Consider the following 25960-nt stretch of genomic DNA (forward strand, 5'->3'; position numbering starts at 1 on the left):
CAACGTCATCGGTTGCTCTTGCCTCTTTCTCTTCTCCTCCTCTTCTTCATTTTCTCCCCCATAAGAATTACATGATTAGAAGCCAGCAAGGTCAAGTGAGGTCAAGGGTCCAACTAGGAAGTTGTGTGTTCACAGGGCAGGTCCCAGGACGGCAGTGGAAAGCCCCTGACGTGGTCATTTAGTGAGGCAAAGATATCTGGCTCAGACTTACACAGGGCGCAGGATGCAGCTTTTACAAGCCAACTTGAAAGGACAGCAGTGACGTTGTGATGTTTCCTTACCTGGAGTATTGCTTGACTTTTTACCTGCCCTGTGGATGGGAAGCTTCAGTCTCTGGAGACAAGGAGGGGAAATCCCCATGATGTGTTTTAATTAGCCCAGTTCCCTCATTGTCTATAAAGATATGAACATTGTGTGTCTGTGTGTGTGTATGTAACTCTGTCTTTATATCTATCTGCATTCCATAAAAGGAACAAGGCATAAGATGAGATTATTATAAAACAGCATGTTGGTTCCATTTCCAATTGATGCTTTAATGTGTTTTTCATTACTATCTGAACCCTTCTCAGAGAAAATCCTTCCAATATTAAGTTGCGGGTCTAATTTTTAGCCTGATGAGGGGTAGTTTAAGTGTGTAGTGTGTTCAGGATCCAGGACGTGCTAGTGTGTATGCTGTGATCACCTTCCTCTCTGACTTCCATTCAAATGACTCAACATTCTAACTGTCCTTGTAGAAATCAGGTCAAATAGTCATCACATTAAGAATCTGGCAAAGGTTTGTATTCTTTGCTTTTGGGATTTCACAAGCATTTTGGAATGGTGGGGAAGAAGAGTCTTGAACCAGACAGGAGGCCAGCATTAGCCCAGTTAACAAGTATGGCACTTACTATGTAGGGTCACTTGCCTGTAACTATTATAGCTACGAGGTGAGCTAGCCGACTCTGTGACTTACATTTTATAGATAAGATTACCAAAGCATCTGACTACCGGTTGCATGTTTAGGAAGTGGTGGACCTGGTGGACCTTCTAGCCACAAAGCTGACCAGGGTTTGCTTTTCAGTGTTCTCTGGTACCCTTTACACAAATTCCCCCTTCTCTGTTAGCTTTGGTTTCTTGATTTAACCAGGGAACTCAGTGCTAACTATTCTAAAGTGTCAATATAAAGATGTAATAATCCTTGTATTACCATAAACATAGAGGGCATATTTAATAATTTATTCACTTACCATTCTTTACAATGCCATCCAAATAGAGAAATTGGCATCTAAGACAACTGGAATTTGGTGTTGTGGCCCTTGTTGCTGGCCACACATTAGATTGTGCTGAAGAACTTCCCCAAAGTGCTAATTCTGACGTGGAATAGGGCACATTCAGGGTGCTGGTGGTGTTCTATTAATGTCCCTGGTGACCCTAGGTGTGTGGTAGTTGTGATGATTTTTTGAGCTGCACATGGATACTAGCTTTGTTCTTCTGGATGCATCTTGTTCAAATGACATGTACATCAAAGAATGTCAATTACTGGCTTCACCCCTCAGAGCATTTGAACCAGCAGCTCTGAGTAGGACCTCAACACCCTTTTCACTCAGGTGCCTTTCAGATGCCTTAATATGCAGCCAGCTTTGACAAGTCTTCGAGTGAATTCAACATCGGCACGTGAGCCAGCTAAGGGAGCCAGGGTTTACAGAAGCATCTGCCAGATTCAGACATCTGAGGAGGTGTCCAGCAATAGGTATGAGGCTCAGGTGAATGTCCTCGTTTCATCTAAGAATCACCTCAAAAATACGAAGTAGAATACACCTTTAGATCTATTAATTTCATCAACAAGCACTTAATTTTGCTATCCTTCCTTCTTTAATAACCACTTCTATAAATATCTATTTTAATTAACCATCCTGTTTTGTGAACATCATTATCCAGTAAAACCTAAGTAGTTTGAAAAGAAAAGGGAATAAATTTGTGAGTTAGGATGTCTACCCTCTTCCCAAGGGCCCACAATTGCAAGTTTAGTCAAACAAATGCAATAAACGTCTGCGTTGTTTCCTCCCCCAACAGAAATAATCATCTTATTTGTCTCTTACTATTGGGATGCTGGTTTGGGGGACAATGCTATTATAATTTGCATCTCTCTCTCTTTATGCTAATACACATATTCATGTTCTATGTAAGTTACCTTAGAAAAATGTTTTATAAAAATAAAAACTGCCAGCATGCTGGCTCACACCTGCAATCTCAGCAATATAGGAGGCTGAGGTACGAGAATCACAAGTTTGAGACCAGCCACAGCAATTTAGTGAAGCCCCAAGCAACTTAGCAAGATCCTGTCTTGAAAAAAAAATACAAACAGACTTACTCTAAAACATTACAACTTAAAATTAATTTTAAAATAAAGTATAAGGCAATTCCTTTGTAATATTTTGTCACTGACTTTCTAGAGATTTTTTTTAATCAATCTACTTATTTTGATTTTTTTAGTTGGTAAAAAGACTTCTACAAGATGAAATTTCAGGTATTTATTAAATATATTTAATGAATATCTTGTCTGTTTCATAGACAAGAATGTCCCTCTTCTTTTATTTGAATTCCTTCTCTTCATTTAAGTTTTTGTTCACCCAGGGTCCTAACTAATGAGAAACAAGAGCATTTGCACATCTTCTTAGCCAGAAGGAAACGTGTAGTATTGAAGAAGCAGCGATGTTTGATGATCATGTTTAAACTGAGTTATCAGAAGGGCAAACTTGGTCATGGCCATATTTTTTCAAAAGCATAAATATCAGGTTTGGGGTATGGTCCAAGAAGGCATATGTCTACCGGTTATATTGGTTGATGAGATAAAATTTAAAAAGGAACAAGGAAAGAAAATACTAGTCTTATGCTCAATCTGTCCACCAGTAATATTGACATCATCTCCATCTAGTCTCCAATCAGACGAGCTTTAGACTTCAATAGATTTAATATACTGGCAAAGCTTCTGGGTAAAAGGTAAAAGAAGCTGCAAATATTGAAATATAAAGACTATTCAGTATTATGCCAATAGCAGTGTGAACGGTTGGGAGTACAAACAGATACACTGAAGCTATCCTACTAATGTAAGATTTATGCTGCCGATAACCATTGCAATTAAGTATAATATGCTAACACCATGGGATTACACATTTCAGTTGATAAGGGGGAAAAAGGCATTAGTTTTGGATAGTTCTTACATATAATAATAGCTGGTATAGTAGAAAGAAAAATGAAAAAAAAAATCCTTTCCCTGGATTAGCAGAGAAAGCTACTGTCCGTGAGAGCCGTTATGATTTTTATGCATGTCTCTGGTTTGGCTTCATTCACAGATGGCACAGATATTACTTAAATAAGACTTCAAGAGAGAACACAGGTTTTTGAAAATGGGGATTGGTCTCCGATGCTGTGGTTGCTGGGTAATGGATTAACAACTGTCGCTGTAAAATCCATTCATTTCTTCTTATCGCCCAGGGAACAGGCATCGGATCACTCTCTGTAGTTTAGACTTTCACAGAAAGGTGGACACATTACAGTGGAGCGCCAGGTTTTATTTCTATGTGATAATATTCTCATCGTGATGTTTGACCTCCGCTATCAAATGCCTTTGTTATCTTAATCAGTTGTCATTGGCACACTCACGTGATTTTATTGCTGTTTTGTTTTTACACAATATTGGTAATTTGAACCGGTACCAAAATGATCAAAGATTGGCAATTTCACAATTTCATATGGCTCAATCTAGTGTTAATTTCCTTATGGACGAGAGAAAGAGCAGGGAGGATTTTACAGCAAATAGCAAAGATAAAGGGGAGGGGGTGCACGCATGCACATGTGCACGTGCAGTTGCTGGGTGCCATCCTATGCACCACGAAGGCAGAGAAGAAGCAGGTTCAGCCCTGGCTTTTGTGAAGGTGATATGTCCACAGAGAGAATGGCTATCAGACAAAGTAGTGTGCAAGAGAATTCCAGATAGGTGCTCTGCAAAACAAGTTATTCAGGGAAGGGGACTCATCAGAGACTTGGATTGTAAGTGGAGATTCCAGGGACAGCAATTTTAGAGAAAGTAGCCAGGGAAGGTCTCCTTCTGGATATGAGAGTCAAACTGAAATCTGAGGAGGTGGCGGGGGGGGGGGGGGGGGGGGGGGGGGGGGAGAGAGGGAGGGAGGAAGAGAGGGAGAGGGAGAGAGATGGGGAATATTTTGCCAAGAAGTGGGGCAACTGAGGTCTGTGCTAAAGAATGAGCTAGCAAGGTCAGTAGGCCCAGAGCAGGAGGGCGCTGTCCAGTTTACACAGGAACAAGGAGGCCCGGGTTGGGGCAAGCAGGGGAAGTGGAGCCTGGTCACTGAGGGGATCTGAAAGTCAAGGGTCAGATTGGGGCAGGTCGCGGGCTCAGTCATTTTAGGATTATATTCCCAGAGTAACGGAAAGTCACTCGCACGTTTGGAGCAGAGGTGCACTGGGATTTGATATGCTTTTTAAAGGATGGCTGGCACTTCTAAGTGCATAATTGTCCCCCTGGGAAAACGCAGAAGTGGAAAGGCAAGGTACTCAGTGCGGCATCCTCGGGTGGGAGGCAGAGGGCTGTGCGCTTCAGGAGCCTCGGTGGAGGGTTCGCTGGCCTCCTCTGGAGTGTGGCTGGTGGGGCCCTGCAGGGGCCAGTACTCAGGGGGTCCACTCTCAAGTCTGCTAGGCTGCTAGGCTGCTGCCATCTTCAAGTTCTCTGTTTTGAACAATGGGCCCTTTGCCCTGAGCCACATTTTATCTAACCAGTCCTAAGAGGATCGTGGTTTTTTTTTTTTTTTTTTTTTTTTTGGTCATAGCTGAGAAATCTTTGTCCAGATTCACTAAAGTTTTCTCTTGTAGAAGTTTTATAGTTTTAGATTTTACATTTATGTCCTTGGGACTTTGTCAGATGAAGTCATGGGTAATCTTTTTCAATAAAAGTTAATTTGTGGGAAAAAAAAAAGATCTAGTGAGACTGTAGTAAGGAGAAAATGAAGGACAAAATAGCTGAGACGGTCTTTACACAAAGTGTTTATAGGACTTGTGCTACAAAAAGAGATGAAAATTGGGGCACTACATGGACAGGCACCTTCTGAGGGGAGTTGGAGGCTGATTGTGTACTGGTAAGCAAAACTGAGCACGTTGGCTCATGCTTCTGTAAATTAAAATGGTACAAATTGAGACAAACCAGAGCAGAGCAAACACAGTGAAACCTCACTCAGTGGGCTGAAAGCTCCAAGCATAGAAAATGGTTACTTAAGATGAAAATAACAGGGTTCCTGGGGCAAGTAAGGATAAACATCTCTGCTTCTGCATTACGGCCAGAAAAATGTTTGGCTTGGAAAAAATGAGAAGAGGTGGGAAAAGAATTTCAATTTGACCTTAAACTCAGCAGCTTGTCTGATTGAATCTTTTTCCATGGATTGAGCAAGAGACAGTGAATGCCTGATTGGGTGGGAGTGCCCTTTCCCTGGGCAGGACCTTGGGGGTCTCACATCTCCTGGGCTCTCCTCAAAACTACTCTAAGGAGTCTTTTCAGAGTGACCTCAGTGGTGTTGAGACTTTCCCTGTCATTCTCTCTACCCAGTGTCACGGAGTGGCCTGACCAGAGCCAGGGACTACACTGAGAGGGGCCTCTGGGGGTTCCAGCTGCCTTCATGAGAAGACAGTCTTCAGGCTTTATAAGGGAAAAGACGGAGCTCAGTTAAAAAGGCAGGAATTCCATGGCAGTCAGAGCTAATTTGTGCAGTTTGGCTTCTAGAACTAGATTTGATTCCATGGAACAAGATTCGGCAGAATCCTGAATCATCCCTCCACAGGCACCCATGGGCAATGGAACTCAGGCATTTACTGTTGACCTGCTTAAAGAATTAGGAGGAAATATTTAGCTTTCATGATGGTTTCAGTTGTTCCTATTTGCTTATTTATATTGCCATTATGCTAGGAGTTTCTTTCCAGCTAAAAGTTGTGCAATGTATGCCAACATGGACTATGATGAATTAAACCCCAAATAAATATATATATATATATATATATATATATATATATATATATATATATATATTACAAAATCCCATTAAGCATTGTAGAGCTCATCACAGAAACATTTTATAAACAAAGTCTAAGTGAACAGTATCATAGGTACTTACCTGACATGATGGTCTTTGTGTGCATTCCTAAGCCATCAGAGGAATGGCTATACTTCTCAGACTACTCTGGATAGTTTTGCATTGACATCTGATAAAAAAAAAAAAAATCCTGGTCCTTAAAATTTCCAATTGTCATCTCATTTATGTCAGGAATAGTGAAGATATTAGAAATAAGAACAATACTTATATGACCTTTTAAAGGTTAACAACTTAAAAACTATATTATACTTCATTCATACATGCAATTATAAACAGTTAACAATCCCTAATAAATTAATCATACTGCATATATGTAACAGATATGGAATATTTTGATTCTTGGATAGAGAGCAAATTCACATTTCCGTCTTTAGTCTCCTTTATTTTACAGGCTCCGATGGCCCTTGTTAGTGGGTACAAAATGGGAACCAATTCAGTTAAGAGCAGAGCACCAATTCACTTAGGCCAGGGCAATTATTGTCCCAATTCCTTCATATCCAGTTCAGACTCTAATTGCAGCTACTTTTTTAAATGATTATTTTCTATATACCAGCATGTGCTCAATACTTTAATGCATTATATTTTTATTATTTCCCAAAAATTTGTAATACTCTCATATATGTTTTACATAGGAATAATAGGCTTAGTGAAGAAAAATAACTTTCTAAAGCTCACGAATGAATTGTGTAAAGAAACCATGCTTAGAATCCCAGCATTCTTGAGGACATGTTCTTAACCACTAAGCAACAATTACCTACTCAGTAAGAAATGCTCACATGGGAGCAAGAACACTTCAAATGAGATGACAGAAGGAAAGCACTCTTATAGCCGGAAGGGCCTTCAGCAACCACTGCCATTTCTGACCTACATTTGGGAATTCCATTCCCAGATACTATGTGGTCAGAGAGCATGTGGAAGACCAAGACCTGCAGCTGCATTTGCGTTTATCTTCAAGCTAAGTTAGCCCGGATATCTCAGAAACAGTACGTGCCTACATACTCCTGGAGCTCCTGCGCAAACCTGTACAATCCATAGTTTTGGCTCTCTCCGGTTATACGACTCTGAGCATCATCACTTTTGGAGGAACAACCAGCCTCATAAGGGATTCCAGATGTTATTTCTGCCACTTTTGAACCCCAGTGGGTAGGAAAAAATGTCAGAACACGGAGCAGACTCCCTTGTGGGACTTCCCCACCCATCGTTTAAATCCAACGCAATATAGCCAAGTCATTCTTACTGACTCATAAGATGAACATGTTTCAAGGGGCAAAGCTTTCCAATGCAATTTTCAAATAATAGTCTTAAACAGGTATGCAGGGGAAAGAGCTCTGGAGAAGGAGCATGCTGAACTGATGTCTGTTGAATACTCACTCTGGACAGACAGCTACAGCACCATGATCAGGGCCGTGGGAGTTTAGGGTGAGTCTGTGCATTCCTTTGTGAGTATAATTACCTCTCATCACCTGGTTTCCACTCAGTGTCTTTCCCATTTCTGTCAATGTTGCCTACACTGAGTCATATTCATGCTAGCTGTAGCTATTCTTTGATTTTAAAATTATTTTGTAAAAGCATAGAGTACTATATGCATATACGACACATTTTTATTTATACTAATTTTTTAAATTTGATGCAGGTTAGAAAATATGCAATGTCCAAAAGCTTGTGAAGAAGTTACTCTTTTTGCAATGGACAGTCGGGTCATTTTTGTTCCCTGGCAGAGGAGAATCTTTGTTATTAAACACATCAAAGCTTTGCTTTTAGGAAGGTTGATCTTCTTCATCCTTCCCTCTCTGAGTCAGAATTTCAAATTTTTTTTCATGGAAATGATTGTTGAAAAGTCATAAAGAGAAAATATGCTCCTCTGTCTCCATCTCTCTCTTCGTTAAGCTTCAGAAAAACGAGTCTTGGCAGAAGATGAAATATATTATTGTTATTAAATACATTGCTTTGTGATTCATAGATAAGCATTTGTATTGTCAAATATTTGTAGAATTCACACGATAAGACCAATTTTCCTACTAAGTTTTTTAAATTTTTCCTTCTCTTTTTTCCTTCCTGAATTCCAAGAGGAGGCTTGATATTAAATCTCCACATCGGAGAGAAACTATGCTGATGTCTCCCTTCTTCCTTGGGTTCTGTTCAGTGGCTCGACTACAAACACAAGGTCTGCAGAGAGTGTGAGAGGAGTGAGTTCCTCCGGGTGCTTCCTCTGGGCCCCACTGAGCTGTGAAACCAGGCTTCCACCTCAGTTACTGGGACTGTCACATCTGGAAAGGACAATGTCGGGAAGCAGGCACAGTCCCCCCCCCCACTTGCTGGTGATGGGCATGTCATAGGAATGTGCACACATAGCTTTTATTTTAAGGAGGGAGAGTTTCAAGACAGGAGTCTCTCTCTCTGAATCACTCTTCAAAGATATATTTGATAATCTTTCTGGGAAAACATAGAATAGCATTTCAAATTTTCAAAAAGCCTTCTCCATTTAGATAATCTTGCATTTGCTATCATTCCTTAAAATTATCATATACATTCACATATACACTGATTCCCAAGTATTTAAACAGCTATTTTTCTTCAAACCTGCCTCACCCATGGGTCCTGTCACCAATAGTGCCTGAAGGCTGATGTTCACCTTGCTCTTCCCCCACATGGAGCACTTCCTCTTACACATTTCCATTATCCTTACAAAGGGATATGAATTATTTGTGCAGAGTGCAGATGGCTTAAGCCATCATTTCCCAAAATGCATTCCAACAAAGCATACTTGCATGGGAATTCCATGGGTGTTTTAAAAATTGGGATTCTACAGCCCATATGCCTATTAATAGATGAGTGGATTTAGACAATGTGGTACATATGCACAATGGAGTTTTACTTATCCTCAAAGAAGAATGAAATCATTGTATTTGCTAGTAAATGGCTGAAACTGGAGAAGAATATGCTAAGTGAAATAAGGCAGACCCAGAAAACCAAGGGTGAAACGTTATTTCTCACATGTGAAAGCTAATGCAAAATAAAGGAAAGAAGGTGGGGATTGGATATCATGAAACTATAGGGGAGATCAGTGGAGTAAAGAAGGAGCGGGAGAAGGAGGGAGGGGAGACAGCATAGAGGAGGGAAACCAAATGCATTTAGCTTCATCACATTATGTGCACACATACATACACCACAGGGAATTTGAACTTTATGTATATGTAGAAAGCACCAATCAAAAATAAATAAATAAGTGAGTGGAAGGCGGATCAGAGCAGAGGAAGGAAGACGGCGGAGGTACAGGAAGAGAAGGGGGGACTGAAATGGAGTTAGTCACATTCCATGCATTGTCAAAATGAGCCCGATTATTATGGATAACTACAATGCTCTGATAAAATAAATGAATGATAAAAATAAAATTTAAAAAGTCTCTTTCAAATGTGTATAGAAATACTCCAGGTTGAACAAAATTTAAATATAGAAAAAAACTAAAATTGGACACTTTTCTTGATGTTCTCAGAGCCTTTCATGAGCTTGAGAAATTACAAGACTCTCAAAAGGAAATCTCAGAAACATTCTCTTTTTTCCTTCCTCCAGAAAACCTCTGGCAGGGCAGTGGGCTTCCCTCAGCCGGAAGTGGGCTTTCCAGCTCAGCTGAACATTCCGGAACTGACTTTCAGTCTTGGCTCGGGTGGGGCCAAGGGTCAGAGAGTCACCTTCCACGTGGTGGCATTGGTGCACTGTTTGCTGTTTCATGTGTTTTTCCAGCTTTCAGAGACTATTCCACAATACTTCAGCTGTCCCTCATCACCCCAGCGACCTGTTGAAATGAGATTAGCAACATTTATTGCACGATCTGTGAACGCTCACACACACTGCATGAGGTCTTGGCATAAATGGTTCAGGTTAAGGATAAGTTGTCACTTCTTGATTTGGGACAGATTCTCAGTCATTTTGAGGGTCTTCTTTGGGATGCCATAGCATCTGTGACAGTAAGGGAAAGGTACCTAACAGAGATGCCTGTAAACCTTGGTAATGTCACCTGACCCAGGCAGCAGAAACAGAGAGGCCTGGTGCATGGTTGTTGGTATCCAGCCACTAATCACCAAAAAGCCAAATGGCATGATAATTACTCTGCAACAGAAACCATCAGATTTCTTTTTAATTTTTTAAATTTTTTAAAAATTTGGTCATTCAAATGTTTATTTTGCTAAAGCCTGCTTAACTCATTTCTTCATTGGAATTTTTCCTGACCACATTTGCTGAATTCACAGGGTGTTTTATTATTAGACAAAGAGCTCAGCACAGAGCAGGTGGTGCTTGCACTAGCCAAGGACCTTGAGCCTATTAGCTTATTATAACTGCTAGTCTGTCCCAGGACCAAGGTGAAGCATGGGATCTCTGGTAGAAAATGACAGAGAGCATGAGAAACTCAAATACCGACAGTTGAGGGGCAATAACGATTTCACTGAGCTCAGCTGAAAGCTAGTTGATATTAGTAAAAATGCCCCCCTTAAATAAAGTGCTAACATTTTAAGGGGCTGTCAGAACCCAGAATGGGGTGGATCAAGGTTCTTCATTGATGAGAGGTTATTTCTGGTTCCGTGCATGGTGCTCTTTGTTGCTTGACTCTGTTAACAATATGTTACAGACATGTGATTCCACCCGTCTACATTAAAACTGAAACACCCCAAACCATTCAATGCTCTACCTACGGGGTCTTCATTCATCTATCCTACTGTCTCCGTCCACCCAAGTTTGTTAACTATGTATGCAAACGCTGGTTTGGTGGGACAAGTACAGTTTTAATACCATATGTTTATGGAGAACACGTTTCCTCCTCTTTTCAAGAAATATCTTCTCGTGTCTTTGTACAACCATGTAAGGAGTTTATTTTCAAGTCCTATCAATTAATTATCACTCGTGATCCCTAGGGTCAGTAGTGTCCGCTGGGAATCCGCCCACCTGACATCTGGAAAGAACTGCACAGTTAGCAGACCACCTTCGTAAAGAACCCACTTTCATTGTTTTCCATCTGTTCTGGAAGGTGACCATGAATAATGCAGGAGGGACTGGGCGTGTCCACACTGGAATCTTGCTGGTGCTCCTAGGTGTTTTCCTTCACCAGAATCCGGAGATGTTGCTGCACCACACTGAACTCAGCTGGCCTAATACTTGGCCTGTAAGAACTTACAAGATGAGCTGGGCGTGGTGCCACAGGCCTGTAATCCCAGCAGCTCTTGGGAGGCCAAGGCAGAAGGATCATGAGTTCAAGGCCAGTCTCTACCTCTAAATAAATAAATAAGTAGATGGATAGATAGCCAAGTACTGGGTGTGTGGCTCAGTGCTTAAGCACCCCTGGGCTCAATCCTTGGTAAAAGGAGGAGGAGGAGGAGGAGGAGGAGGAGGAGGAGGAAGTCTGCGCACAGGAGAATGCAGAAGGATACAGGTGGGTTGGGAGCCCGTGTAGTTGTGCGGTCCTTCGGTACAGGATTTAGTCGTAGAGCGTCTGAATCTTCTTTGTCCTTCTCATACTTCTAACGCATCTTCTTCGTAGGCTTCATTCTGCAGTTATGACCGTCTCCGTCCGCGTCATCCCTGCTCCCTTCTTCTTTTCCTCCCTCCCGTTCTTTTTCTGTTCCTTCTGTTGCTTTCTTCCTTATCACTCGTTAGTATCCTCCTCTTAACATTCTCCCCCTATCTTCCGTCTTCCCTGCCTCCTCACTCGTGTTTCCTCGTCTTCTTCTTCTTGCTTGTCAATCTTCGTTCCTCTTCTCTTCGTGCTTCTTCTTCTTCTTTCTTCTTCCTCTTCCCTCTTACCTCTGCCTCTTCTTCTTCCTCTTCTTCTTCTTCCGAGAGGCTTAACGTGCTTCATTCCGCGTCTTCTCCCTCTCAGAGCTCTTGTTTCCGCCTTGTGTTCAGATGACCCTCTAAGTAGACGATGGGACGTCTATTTTGACTTGTGTCTGTCCAGACTTGAAGAACCATGTGCTAAATCAAAGCTGCTCCTGGCCTTCGTTGCTCTTCTGTTTTGAAACCATTGTGTAATTCTGGAGAGACTTGTACAGGAGCCCAAAACCTGCTGGCAGGGGGCTGCTGTCTTCAAAATGAAAACAAATGCTCTTCCCTGCTTCCCCTGCAGCTGTCTTTCTGGGACTGTGTTGTTCTACCTCCTTGATTACAGGCTTTAAAAAAGATCCGGGGAAGAGCCTAGCTGGGGAGGATCCTGGAGGGATGCGATTTCTTGAATTCAGACAGTTTATCAGCTCCCTTTGTATGCATTACTGGGTACTGAGGTATTTTGCAGGTCCTATAAAACCACAAGCATTTGGCCTGGGGAGTGTGACAGGAGGTGTATTTGAATGGATGGAATAAGATATAGATTACGAACTATATTTAACCTTGGTTTTATTATTTTCCAGTCCCCATAATTAGAACCAGTCTAACAAAGTGTTGCCTAGTCGTTGTCTCTAAGTGGCTTTTCTTAGTTAATAGCTAATAATGATTTGTAATTAGCAAATAATTTGAATGTAAATAGATTCTTCTACACTGCCTACCAATGCTTGAAAACAATTTGTTCTCTTAAATAGCCTAGAAATTACCCAGGCAGTCTTGATGATGCTGTTAATTTGTTTGGTTAAAAAAAAAAAAATTCTGTATGAGAAGTATAAAGGAAACTTCAGCTCCACCTGAATTCTGTACGTGAATTGTAACATATTGAACCTTTGGACTCCAAACAGATGAACCAGTTCTGGTGTCAGGCAGCAGTCAATATGGGGGAAATATGTGTCATGGAAAAGAATTCAAAATATGCCTTAGTAGGTCACTGGATGCCTCAGAAAAATGCTTAAGCCTAGTAATGTGGCCAAAGTCCTTAGAATTTCCCTGGCAGTGCCCTCAAATTGGAAGGTGAAGAAACCCCGAGAAAGGGAAATGCATTAGGAAATTACGAATCCGGATGGGGAAAATGAAAGGTTTGGATGGGAGCTCGAAAGTGAGCTGGCACAGGAGCCAGGGTGCCCCCCACCAGTGGGCCAGCGGGACCCGGTGACACGTTCCGAGAGGAATCTGAAGGAGACTGAGAAGTGGAAGGTGATCCCCAGGTTTGGACCTGATTCCTTCATTTGTCAAATCCTTGCCCGTCATCACAAAGGGGACCTAGAGGGGAAACAAGGCCTCAAAGATGTCACACCTTTGGGAAAAGAACATTTCCAAGCACTGAAGGGTTCACCTTGTTAATTTCATAGGCAACATCCGGCACACTGACAGACCAACACTGTCATTCAGATACGGCCAGACAGGAGCAGCAGGAGTAATTCTATAAACTGAGCCCACTGGGCTGACCCCCCAATACTTTCACTTTTAAAAAGCAATTTACCTGCAGCCCTGCCTGGTTGAAGTCCACAGCACATGTTATATTCCTCAGCAAACTACTTGTTCTCCACAGGAGAAATGCAGTCCCCGAAATGCCAATAGGAAGAACACGAGTCACCCTGTGGTGGTGGGGACTTCTGTGACCCTTATACAGATCAGATCCTGGAATTCAGGGAGTTAAGAAGAATGTTCCCTATCTATACAATCTGTAAGAATTTATAATTAAGAATCCAGTTACAACTGGTCAGCAAGGGCCAAAGTGACCTAGAGATGCCATGGCAATGGGGACTTGACAATCTGATGTCATCTTGCTGTCAGTCAAAAGTCAAGAGGTAGAGCTGGGCAGGACTCTCTGGAACTTCCCTAGGACCCTCTGCATAAAACTGGAGGGAAGAAGGAGCATGCCATCCATCTCCTGTCTGCGAGGATCCAGTCTCTCCCTTGAGAGTGTCCCTTTTCCCTCTTCCCAACCCTTCCAATATAAGCCCTTGCCTTTTATTCTGAGCAACTTGTGAAGTCTTTCTGTCATGATCACAAGAACCAGGGTGAAGGGGGGTCCTCTGCAGCTGCCTTAGCTTTGTGGGGACTGATGTCCTGTAACACTTCCACACTGGGAAATGTGCTTGATATGATTTAGAGAAGAGTTTCCTAATGGTCCATGAGTTAAAGACTTGGTCCCCAGCCTCTGACACTATTAGGAAGTGGCGGAACCTCTAAGAGGTGGGCCGTAGGACAGGAAAGTAAGACCCCTTCCTCTTTTTCTCTGTTTTTCCAGCTGTAGATATTTCTATGTCAGCCTACAGAAAGAGTCTTATTACATTTATTTTCAACAGCATTCTTCTATGTGAAATGTACCACGATTTATTACACCTGTCCTCTGTTGGTGAATGTTATTTCCAATCTTTTACTATTAGAAAGAGTGCTTTTGCAACTCCATGTACTCCCACCATGATGTTTGCTTCGCCACTGGCCCAAAAGAAACGAAGCCAATGAATTACAAATTGGTACTTCTGAAACTGTGACCCAATATGTCTTTTTTCTCCATAAACTGTATTTCCGGTTTTTATTTGTTTGTCTGGTGATAGTGATGAAGAGCTGTCTAACACAGTGCTCAGAGACTGACTTTTCTAAAATCAGGTAGACTTTTAATCTGTTGCATTATGGAGAGACTGAGGGCCACTTGGTCACCAGGCTTTATGGGCAGGGTCAGGCTGAAAAGACTTCTGGTCGCAGCATCCCTGGCATGTCTACCCCTAGTTTTGCATCAGTCTAAATGACTAAAATGCATTTCCACCCCTGGCCCTGCATTTCCCTACTGAATTTCTAACCTACATTATAAGCAATGTAATATTATTAGAATTTTATCTCTGCAAGTTTCCCTACCACCTAACGTAATTGAATGTCTCCTTATCACCTTTTCCCTGGCACTTGCTATACCTCAGTTATAACATTTATCGCATGTCTGTGACTATATTTGGCTCCTCTTAACTTTGTTGACTAAGTAAGACGTTCATGTGATTTACACATTTAAGTGGCTGTTCCTTCTCCTCACCCCTGTTTAACATCTCAGCAGACACTACCTTGCCCTCCCTGCCCCCAGATAGTAATTGTAATTGGGTTTGTGTGTCCTTCCAAAGTTTCTTTCTGAACAAATAAGCACTTTCAACTATATTCTTTTTTTTCTCCCTCTCTGCTACCCAGAGAATAAAGCATGTCCTATACATTGTCCTTTTCCTTGTCCCTTTGAACTTAATGTTCCCAGAAGATACTTTTACGTCAGTCTGAACAAACAGCTTTCTTATTGTTATTTTCAGTTATGTTCTTCTATTTGGAATGAACCACGATTTCTTACCCCTGTCCACTATGGATGAATATTAAGCTGCTTCCAATCTTTTGCTGTTAGACATGGTGCTGCTAGCGTTGTTCTGTGTCCCTAACATCACATGTGTAATCTAGAATTGCCTTAACGCTGATGATGGTGCCGAATTGCTCTGCACTGGGTCTGTAAGAATTTGGAGACCTCCCAGAAATATTTGGGTATTTCTGATTCTGGAGACTTATCATCCCAGATAAGTGCTGTTTAACCTTTGCATTTTTGCTAATTTAATACATGAAAATCAGTACCTCTTAATCACATTTTTCTTATTATGAATAAATTTAACTCTCTAGGATTTCTTTTCCTTGAACTCCTTCTCCATATTCGTTATACAGTATTGCACTGAATTATCACTCTTTTTTTCCTTTCAATTTCTGTGTGTGGGGTGATCTATTAGGGAAAATTGCTGGATTTTGTCTGTAATGTGAACTGCAATACTGTGAATGAATTTGTCATTGTTTCTGGACTTCACTGATGGGTCTTTGGTTAGTTTTTTTTTTTTCTTTCCACCCAGAATATTTCTTTTAATATTTGCATTCTGAAATTCTTTAATTATTTTTCTTTTTGGCTTGTGACTTTTGAGTCATAAGTTTGAAAGACATCTCCATTCCATATTTCTAGTAATTCTATTGATTTAGTTTTTTTCCCAACTTTAAGCCTTGATTCACTGGGAATTCATCCAAATATAAAAATGAGTGATGAACCTAGTAACCCTATCACTGCTTTTTTAAAATTTTTTTTATTAGTCTGTCTTTTCCACAGTGATTTGAGATATTCTCTGTCTCATTGTAAAATTGGGCTGGAGGCTTCAGAGTTGTTTCTGGGCTTTCCGGTTCATTGATGTGTCTATCCAGCATCAGTACCACACAGGTTTTGCTATTAGTATTTTGCACTGTGCTCTGTGGTTTAATATCTGGCAAGGTTAGCCTCCACCTCTCATTATTTCTCTTCTTCTTTCTTCTATAATCCCCCAAATTCTAAAACTGGAATTTATAAGTAAGAGATGACATTTTAGTGGAATCACACTAATTTTATCAACTTATAGCAACCTGACATCTCTTCCATGTTACATCTGCTGAAGCATGAACACACTACGTCTTCTCACTTTTTCCAATTCCTTTTGATGTCCTCCTATAGGAGTTTATTCAGTGTATTTCCAAGAATTCCTTGTTTTATGGCAATTAAGGATGGAGTCTATTTTTCATTATAATATTTAGCTGAATACCAATTTGGCATGTATTTGTATGAATGACTGATTTATTCCAATAACTTTTAGACCCAATTTATTTATTGTATGCACAAAGCTTTATTTTCATGGTACCTTCAAATACCTGGAGGCTAATTTCTGTGAAGCTGCATAACAATGCTCCTGATTTTAGAGTAAATGGAGAGATGGATCATTTGTCATGTCAGGAAAGTGTCACTTATTCTGAAATCAAGGGATGCTCAGATTTGTCAAATTCTCAGCATGCACAGAAGATACTCATAATCTTTCTCTTGCATATGTTAATACGCTTTAAAGTATTTTGGGAACTTTGCTTCCTTACTTATTTTATGGAACGGTTCAAATGGCACTGGTGTTATCTGCTCTTACAGGTTTTGATAGAATTCAGCATGAAACCATTCTGGCTTACATAGCTGAGAATCTTGACAAATTTCTCTATCTTCCAAAGAAATCTTCTATAGAAATGTTCTGCTTATAATTCTTAAGCCATTTACCCATTTTAATAAAGTTTTCAAATATTTGTAAACAATTGAAAAAACACTGGCCCCAGATTTTTCTAAAATGTCTTCAGACTGGTTGATTTTTTTCTACTTAAAAAATTGACATTTGATCATTTGGTGCTGTTTCCAATTTTTTTCCCCACCTACACCTCATCACCATCTGTTTGTTCTTTAATTAGATTATCTGATGTTATACTTAAAAATGTTATTAACTTTTTATTTTATGATTTTTCTATGTTCTAACACATTTATATTATTTGATTTATTCCTTCTTCTAGTCTCCTTTCATTCGTGCCTTTGGATCATTTATTCTTTTTTTTTAAGTTTTTGATTCAGATGTTTTTTAATTGATATTGTAATTATATTTGCAGCTATATAATTTCTTTTGAATCTGGCCTTTTGCTATATATCTTAGGTTCTTATGGGTACTTTTGCATTATTGATATTTTCTCAATGTTCTGCACATCCAATTTAAATTTTCTCTTTCATCCAAGAGTTGTGTAAAGAAGAATGTTTCAGTTTCCCCAGGGATATTTAAATTTTTTAATGTTTTGCTATTAATTTTTAGGTTTACTGCCTTATGACTAGGGAATATTATTATGAACTATATGCTAGTGTTCTCCCCAAATTGATTTTAAGGCTCTGCCAATGTGTTGGTACTTGGAAGTAGGGCCTTTGAGAGGTAATCAGGTTTAGATGTGGCATGGGATTGGGGAACACCTGGAAGACCACAGGCTCTTAAAAGAAGCAACCAGAGAGCTAGTTTTTCCCACACCGCTCAATCGGCCACAGGAGGACCCAACCAAAAAACTGCCGTTTTGCAAAACAGGAAGTCAGCACCCTCCAGAAAGCAAATTGGTCTGTACCTTGACCATGGGCTTACACACCTCCAGAACTTTGAAAAATAAGTGACTGTTGTTTAAGCCACCAAATCTACACTATTGTGCTATAGCAGCCCAGACTGACTAACATGAATGCCTTGCCCATGTTTTGAAGTGCACTAAGTTTTCCATGTGGCCTGAGGTATGGTGTGTGTCTCTATGTCCTCTGTTTCAAAGTACAAAATTTATCATATGAATCACAGCAGTCTTACAATTCCCATAGTATGGATCTCTACACAGTATTTTTCTACTTAACCTGGAATTCTCTAAGAGAAGCAAACTAAAATTTCTCACTTTCTATGCATTTCTGCCTCTTTTTGACTTTTGTCTCTTTTTTCAACTTTATGAAGTTTATTGTTCTTCTCTTATTAATAGTCCAAATAATTTATCTGTATATTCTTTCTTTTCTCTCTCTCTCCCTCTCTCTCTCACACACAACATACAATCCTGCTGTTGTATTCTCTATTACTTTTTTCCTAGATTTTTTCCACCCATTTTTCCCAACCTCCCTCAGACATTTTTTGATTGATTGAGTTGTATTCGTTTTTTTCCCCTGTTTTATTTCTTTCCAATGAATTTGTCTTCCTTGATTTCTTCACTTATATTTCTAGAGATATTTCTTAATATAGACTTTATAAAAGGACATATACGGGTTATCGCATATTATGAATGCCTTTACTCTCACATTTGACTTATATTTTGGCTGGGTATAGAATTTGACCATGAAAATACTTTTCCTTCTATGCAGGAAAGTGTCACCATCACTCTAACCCCTGTGTACTGTGCCACCTGCTATGTTGATAATGAACCTTCTTTTTCCAGCTTTATGCTCATTCCTATATAATTTTTTTTTCTTTTAAATTTGAAGAATTTTCAGAGATGCACTTCTATGTATTGTAATTTCTTCTAAATTTATGTTTTGATATTATCATTTAATCCATAGTCTTTCATAAACTCTTTCAAATTGCTTTTTCAGAGTTCTGCTTTCATAATCTTTGATAGTCATAATAGAAAGTTTCCTATGCTCCCATGCTCTCAAATACCTTCTATAACCTGATGATACCTGAAATTGACTCAATATTTAGGCTCCCCACAAAGTTCCTACATTGGAATAAAAACTCTCAAGGTAACTGCACTAGCAGTTAAGGCACTTGAGAAGTGATTAGTGCCCTTGATAACTGACCCCAGAGAGATTCTCCACAGTTCCACTATGTGAAAACATGGCAAAAGTGATGACCATATCTCCACCAGGAAGCAGTCCTCACCAGGTCTGGAGTCAGCTGATAAAGTGACCTAGAACTTTCTAGCCTCCCAAACTACGAACAATAAGTATTGTTTACTAGTCACTCAGTCTATCACATTTTGTTATAGCAGCCTCAGGGGGCTAAGGCGATAACTCTAGGGCTTCTTTGCTCTAAACTCAAAATTTTGTATTTCAATAACTTATTTAAAGTAATAATAATAAGTACATTATTAATGTTTATGAAAAATGTAGTATAATCAAGTTTTCTAGTATTTTATAGGAACTTCATACTGTGTTCTCCATGTTACATAAAGTTCTGAGACTTCTGGAGAGATGAAGTTGTTTTCCGTAGAGCAGAGCTGATAAATGTCAGAGCCAGCTCTTAGTCTGTCTTCATAGCCATGGGGACCTTCAGTTCTGTGCTGTGCTGGCTCCCTCCTTACTCTTAGTTATAGGACCCATAAGCTCCTTATATTTGTCATACCTAAAATCTTGTCCACCATCTTTTGCCCAAGACAATTTTTTTTTTTACTTTACTTGCCTCTTTCTACCCAATTCAGCTATGACATGCTCTGGAGCTATTTCATCTGGGCTGGGACTCTAGTTCCACCATCTAAAATTTTGTGACTTTGGGAAAGTTACCTAAATGGACATGGACCTTAGTTTTTCTAACTCTTAAAAAGAGAAGAATAATGTCATCTCATTCATAGAGTTATTGCACAAATGCCAGGCTCCATACAGAGCAACTGGATGCAAAATAAAAACTCAAAAATGCTATTATTCTTTAAATTGTCCTTTTCCTCTCTTTTGTTACTGTGCACATATTCCATCAAGCTGAGAAACATAATGTTCTAAATAACTTTTAAAAACCATACTTTGCTTAATTTCTCCTCCAGTTTTCTAGTGAGTACAAGACTCTCCTGTCTCTCTATCACAGTCTCCTTATGACTCTTTTTACTTCTACTCATACCTGATAAAATCCATTGTCTACCCTGCACCAGGAGTCACCTAGATAAAGTAGAAATCTCATCATTTAGCACTCATGCTTAAATCCCCAACACACTTAATTCCTTGAAGACAGCTTCCAAACGGCTTAGCCCAGCTAGCAATGTCTGGAACCGTTTGGGTCCTGCCTCCTTCTCCAGTCATCTCACCCTCCCTTTTGATCTCCTTGCTTTTAGTCATCATTCTCCATTTTCCCTGATGCCTTTTCATAGCATTTCCACATTCTCATCCCACGCCCTGGCACATGCTGTCAGCTGTGCAACACTTTTCACTCCCAGTTCCGCCTCTGCCCAACAGGTCATAGGTGTAGCCAGTCCCTGCAAAATCCCACAATAATAACATAGGCATGAATTGAGTATTGCCCTTGCTGCTCATGTAACACTTTGGACCTCTCCTAACCTAGCACAGACTCCCTGCTTTACAATTATTCTTTGACTCGTCTGTCTCCCTCCAATGAATCATACTATCAGTGGGAAAGAGACTTTTCTATCTGGTTACCATTGGATTCTGCCCTCAAACACCATTTCAAAAGGATAATGAGAACTCAAAGGATATCCCTTGAATAGATAAATTAATAAATGAATGAGCCTTACAAGTAGGTAATTGCTCTGGTTTTGATGCAGATGATTATTAGCTTGGGTTTCTTTTCCTCAAGGAACTTAGAATCTATTTGGGAGGTAAATACACTCACATATTTTTAACTATATGCCACGTAGTATCCTAGGATCTATTGAAAACTTATCATATTTCATATTTATAAAAGTTCTCTAAGATAGGAATTATCATTATCCTTATTTAAAGATGGAGAAAACGAGAACAGACAATGCATGTAATGTGCACAAAGTCAAACAGAGCAAGTTGCAGAGCTCAGCTCTGGACCCAGGCAGACTGAAGCTTGAACTCACAGTCTTGACTGTGCACTGAAGGAGACGAGAGGGTCACATGTCTACCACCACCTTGGAGTTCTGAAGGTCTTGTCTGATTATTTCAAAGCCATCCATTTCACGCATTCTTTAAGTGTCTCTTAACCCCATTCTCCTGTGGAAACTCAAAGATAAGTAACAACTTTTGGGTGCCTAACCCCCATCTGTACTGCACATTTGATGATCCTGTACCACTTTGAACAAACTCTGCCCAAGTCCTTTATGTAAATGGCTGCAGGTCATTGTTCCTGACTTAGATTTACTTGTCTTTGCCCTCATTTGTTTTTAAGAAAGTGTTGACAGGATAAGTCTTGCAGTAACTGTTCAACCCTCTCACTTCTAACTATGTAGATATTTGATTTAGGTCGAGATAGCCCCAGTAACCGCTACAGCACTTTAAACACAAGAAACCATAGATAAGGATTATGTATTGAGTTGAAATATGAAAAGCTCATAAAAGAAAAAAAAAACAGGCATGCTGTCTTAAAAGATCAGTACTGATGCTTTTCATTAATAGTGTCCTCTGGACTAGAATTTACCTACATAACATGATGTGGTATTATCAAAAATGTTGTGCAAATGATGAAAGAATCCTCAGATGTGGGAAGAGATTAATTCAAATATTTGATGAAAATTAAGAGACCAAGACTATACTGAGGGTCCCTGGCCGTTTTTATCATCCATTATTTGCTGTTATAATCTTTGTACTTCCATTTCCTCTGGATTCTCTGATTTTACTCATATACTATTCGGCAGTTTATTTTCCTACATCTCATTTTGACATCCAGTTGATTTGTAAATTCAAGAGCAAGCAAAAGAGTTTGCATCTTTACCAACTTCAAGGCTCTTTTGAATTCTGGTTTTATGTAGCTAATTGCTGCTTTGTGTCAAATGGTTTTGTTCACATCTAGTGGTATTAAGTTTTTTGAAATTTATATTTAACAAGGTAGACTTCACTAGTTAAGTGGATGCCAATTAACCTAAAATCTGAACTGACTTTTAAATGCAAGTCATTCCTATCAAATTAGCGTTCTCTACAGATTTACTAGATAGCTGTCAACACAATGGAGCCTAGGCATCAATTTTAAGCAATTTATTTTTTTAAGTTTATAATATTAGTTTGATTGTGATTATATAGTCCAAATTTGTATAATTTTCTGTCAATTACCAAGACCTAGAGGAATTTTGTATATTATTACATTTTAATCATCTTTATAATTAACATTTAATTTATATTCTTTTTTTTAATTTTCCATCTATGGAATGTACTTTGAGTTTGTCACAGAGAATTCAAGCAATTTTTTCTGCCAATTAAATGACATTTTATTTTTCTAAGTGAATTGACTGCTGGGGAAATGGGCCTTGAAGATGAAAGGCCTGTTTATTAATAAAAAGAACCTCCTGCCCCACCTAGACATATGCAGCCATCTTACTATTTCTTCTGCATGACTCAGGGTCTTTCTGAAACAAGGCCAAGATTTCAAAGTCCAGTTTTTAAAAAGTTGTTGAGAATTCTAATAACAAGTATGTTGATCCTGGTACCTCTACTGCAAATCCTACCTGCTTGGAATTGGTCCACCAAATCAGTATGTGATATTATGTATAAAACAATGGAAAACACTATATATTTCTTTACTCTTGTGTGAAAATAAAAGCTAAAATGTTACAGTGAATACTCGATGTTAATAATAATAAAATATATTAAATATTCTTTAACCCTTTAACCCTTACAGTATAACCCGCTTATACTCATTTTTATTTTCCGTTAATTTGCAGTGATATGGTTGAATTCTGATTCTATAGTAACTTCATTACATTTAATTATATTATCTTACATTCAATCTTTTTTGCCTTCCATTAGCAAGGAGAAAAATATATGACCAGAGGTTAATAGTAGAAGGTTAGTTATACATGAAATGAGGAACAGATTAAAGACCAGTAAAATGCTAATGTTACATATTTGAATTCTTTGCATGATATGCACTCAGCAATTCTTGATATCATGTTCCAATGAGAAACTTATGTGCTCACATAGTGACAAAGCATTTGAGAATGCTGAAGGGGCTCAGTGAGAAAATTTCCAACTATAGCCATTACTGCATTCAAGTACACATTGAATGACACATGCAGCATTACAGACCGCTTTCTCCATGGAATAAGTTGGCATATCAATTTACTTATTTATTTACTTTGTATCAGATGGAACCCATTTGAGATAAGTCTCATGTGTTCTGTTTTTCAGCAGTTCTGCAGAGGGGTTATGTAAACATATTAAATAGTACTCAAGTAGTGAAGGACACAGAAAGGATGTTAGATCGGGTTTATTAGGCAACAAAGGTTATGACGTTGCCATTATTTCCAGGAGGAGGACCCTCTGGGGATATAAGCATCATGATAAAAACATCCATAACTGCTCACAAAGGACATGCTTATTTGTCCTTTATAATTTATCCTTTTACCATGTGAATCCAGGCAACTAGGTCAAAATTCCCTGTTCAAACACCAAAAAAAGGGAGGAGGGATCAGGGCAAGATATTTTCATTTAATGCATCATAATGTGTCTCTTCATTTCAAGAAACATACATTTATGTACATATGCATGTGTATATGTGCATACACATATGTCCATGTATACATGTACTAATGTGGTATTAGTGCAATTATTGGATGGTGAATGTGCAATATGAAGCCATTCACTCTTTTCTCCTTTAATCTTAAAGCCCCCCAAATTTAGTCCAATTGCTCTAATAAAAACAGAAGTGAAACTTTATAAAAACTTTCAAAGAATTAGCCACTTAAGATCTTCCCAATATTGGTAATTTTTATTCCTTTCATAGGAAGATTCATTCTTTGTATGAACTTTCACTAGTGCCACTTGTGTGGCATGGAACATCTTAGGTAACAGGACTGCTGTGGTCATTTAGACAAGTCCCTGCTTTCCTGTGGGTCATTTTAGCTAAATGGATGTTTGGACATGTTATAGCTGACAAGGAAAAAAGCTGCCTCCACACATTTTCCGAGCACTGAGTAGTAATTAATAAAGGTCTATTTTAATAAAACATGTTTGAGAAGATGGTGGGTGAGAGAAAAGTCGTACCTCCAGTTGTTCTGTGGCTTGGTATTCAAGCAGCAGGCGTACTGCTTCTCAGAAAGGTGTGTGAAAGAGGGATCTCACTGAAATTAAATATCAGTCAGAGACAACTGGAGACTCATAAATTCAGGCGTATGGAACAAAGAATAAGAATGAGTACATTGGGGACAAGACAGTGGTGGCAGTGGCCAGGACCTTGGTTCACCACAGAAGAAAGGGATAATACAAGCAGAGAGAGAAACACAGTGGACTAACTTGACACAAAAACCCTGTAGAACAGGGAAGTGACATGAGTGTAGCCAATCCAGAGGCTGCACAGCAAACTGGTGTGTCTGAAAATTGCTCTATTTCTCAAGTGGCAAGTGGAAAGCTGACGCGAAGAGCTATTTTGAGGAGGCCACACTGCAGCTTGCTGTTGCAGGGAGCCAGTAGATGATAGAAAACATTGCCATGCTGCTCTGGCAATCACCTATCCATGGCCTGGGCTGTGTCTAGCAGAATGTGATAAAACAGGCCCAGAGAAGACTCCACCCAGGGGCATTCAAGTCAGAGTTATGGAGGGAAGCACAGTTATTAGCACTGTGGATGACATGCTGACACCGAATGTTTACTTTAATGCCAAATCTAGTCGGTAGATATTTATTGTTTTTGCTTCTGGCAATTCCTGACCCAACCATTCTATTTTGCAGTAAATAGTATTGCAGATGTCATAGTGAGCACAGAGTATTTATTTTAATATTGTATATTATTTGCTGCAGTTGTTGATATTTTTTTAATCCCTTTTCTTTGAGGTTCTGGGAACTTATTGGGACTTTACAAGTTCACAGGGTAGAGACTCAGTTGCAGAGCTAAACTTAGCCAAGAGAGAATGCACCTTGCTGCATACACAAATTAACCATGCTCCAAATTCAGTGATACTATAAAACAAAGAATATAAAAGACAAAAACCTAAAAACAACAACCATGCCCCAAGTAGTAGTAGCTGGGGTAGCCTTAGATTCCACTAATGGAATCCACTCCTCCAGTGAAACCAGAATTAACATAAAAGCTATGGACAACAACCTTGGAAGGATTCTCAATCCACTCTAAAACACTTTGCAAAGAGAAGAATTTGTCTCTAAAGGTGTGCATTTAAGAGTAGAAGAAAAATCCATTCCAATAGATGCATAAAACCCAATACAAGAATACAAAAAATATGCGAAAATGAAGTATCATGATAAAGTTCATAATTTATGAGCAACTGAATCCAAAGATATTGAGATTGATGAAACACCAGAAGAACAACTCAAAAGAATGAATATAAAAAATGATTATAGAATTCCAAAAGGATGCAGAAACACAACTGAATAAACCAAGGAAGTTGGTATACAGTATGAATGAAAAATTCAATAAAGATATGGAGATATTGAAAAACAACCAAAGAAATCTTTGAAATGAAAAACAATAAATCAAATTAAAAGTTCACTTGAAAGTCATTCTAATACGATAGACCATGCTGAGGACAGAATTTCAGAGCTGGAAGACAAAGTGGCTGGCCTTGAACATTCAGATATCATTTAAGAAAAGAAATTAAGGAGCCATAACTAAAATATACAAGAAGTCCGTGCATTAAGAGATTGAATTTAAGAATCATTGGAATCTAAGAGGGTTGTAAGATACAGGATAATATCGTGAATAACCTTTTCAAGAACATAATAACAGAAAATTTTGCAAATCTTGAGAATGAGATTGACTT

General features: G+C 39.2%; 1 long non-coding RNA gene across 2 annotated transcripts in view; it reads left to right on the top strand.

Annotated features, from left to right (window-relative positions):
* Nucleotides 1–25960, top strand: part of LOC124097907 (uncharacterized) — a 55246-nt gene that overhangs the window by 4364 nt on the left and 24922 nt on the right. The window lies entirely within an intron of this gene.

Source organism: Marmota monax, unplaced genomic scaffold (assembly GCF_021218885.2).
Source record: "Marmota monax isolate L192 unplaced genomic scaffold, Marmota_monax_Labrador192_F-V1.1 WCK01_AAM20220418_F8-fsc00141, whole genome shotgun sequence".
Classification (NCBI taxonomy): Eukaryota; Metazoa; Chordata; class Mammalia; order Rodentia; family Sciuridae; genus Marmota; species Marmota monax.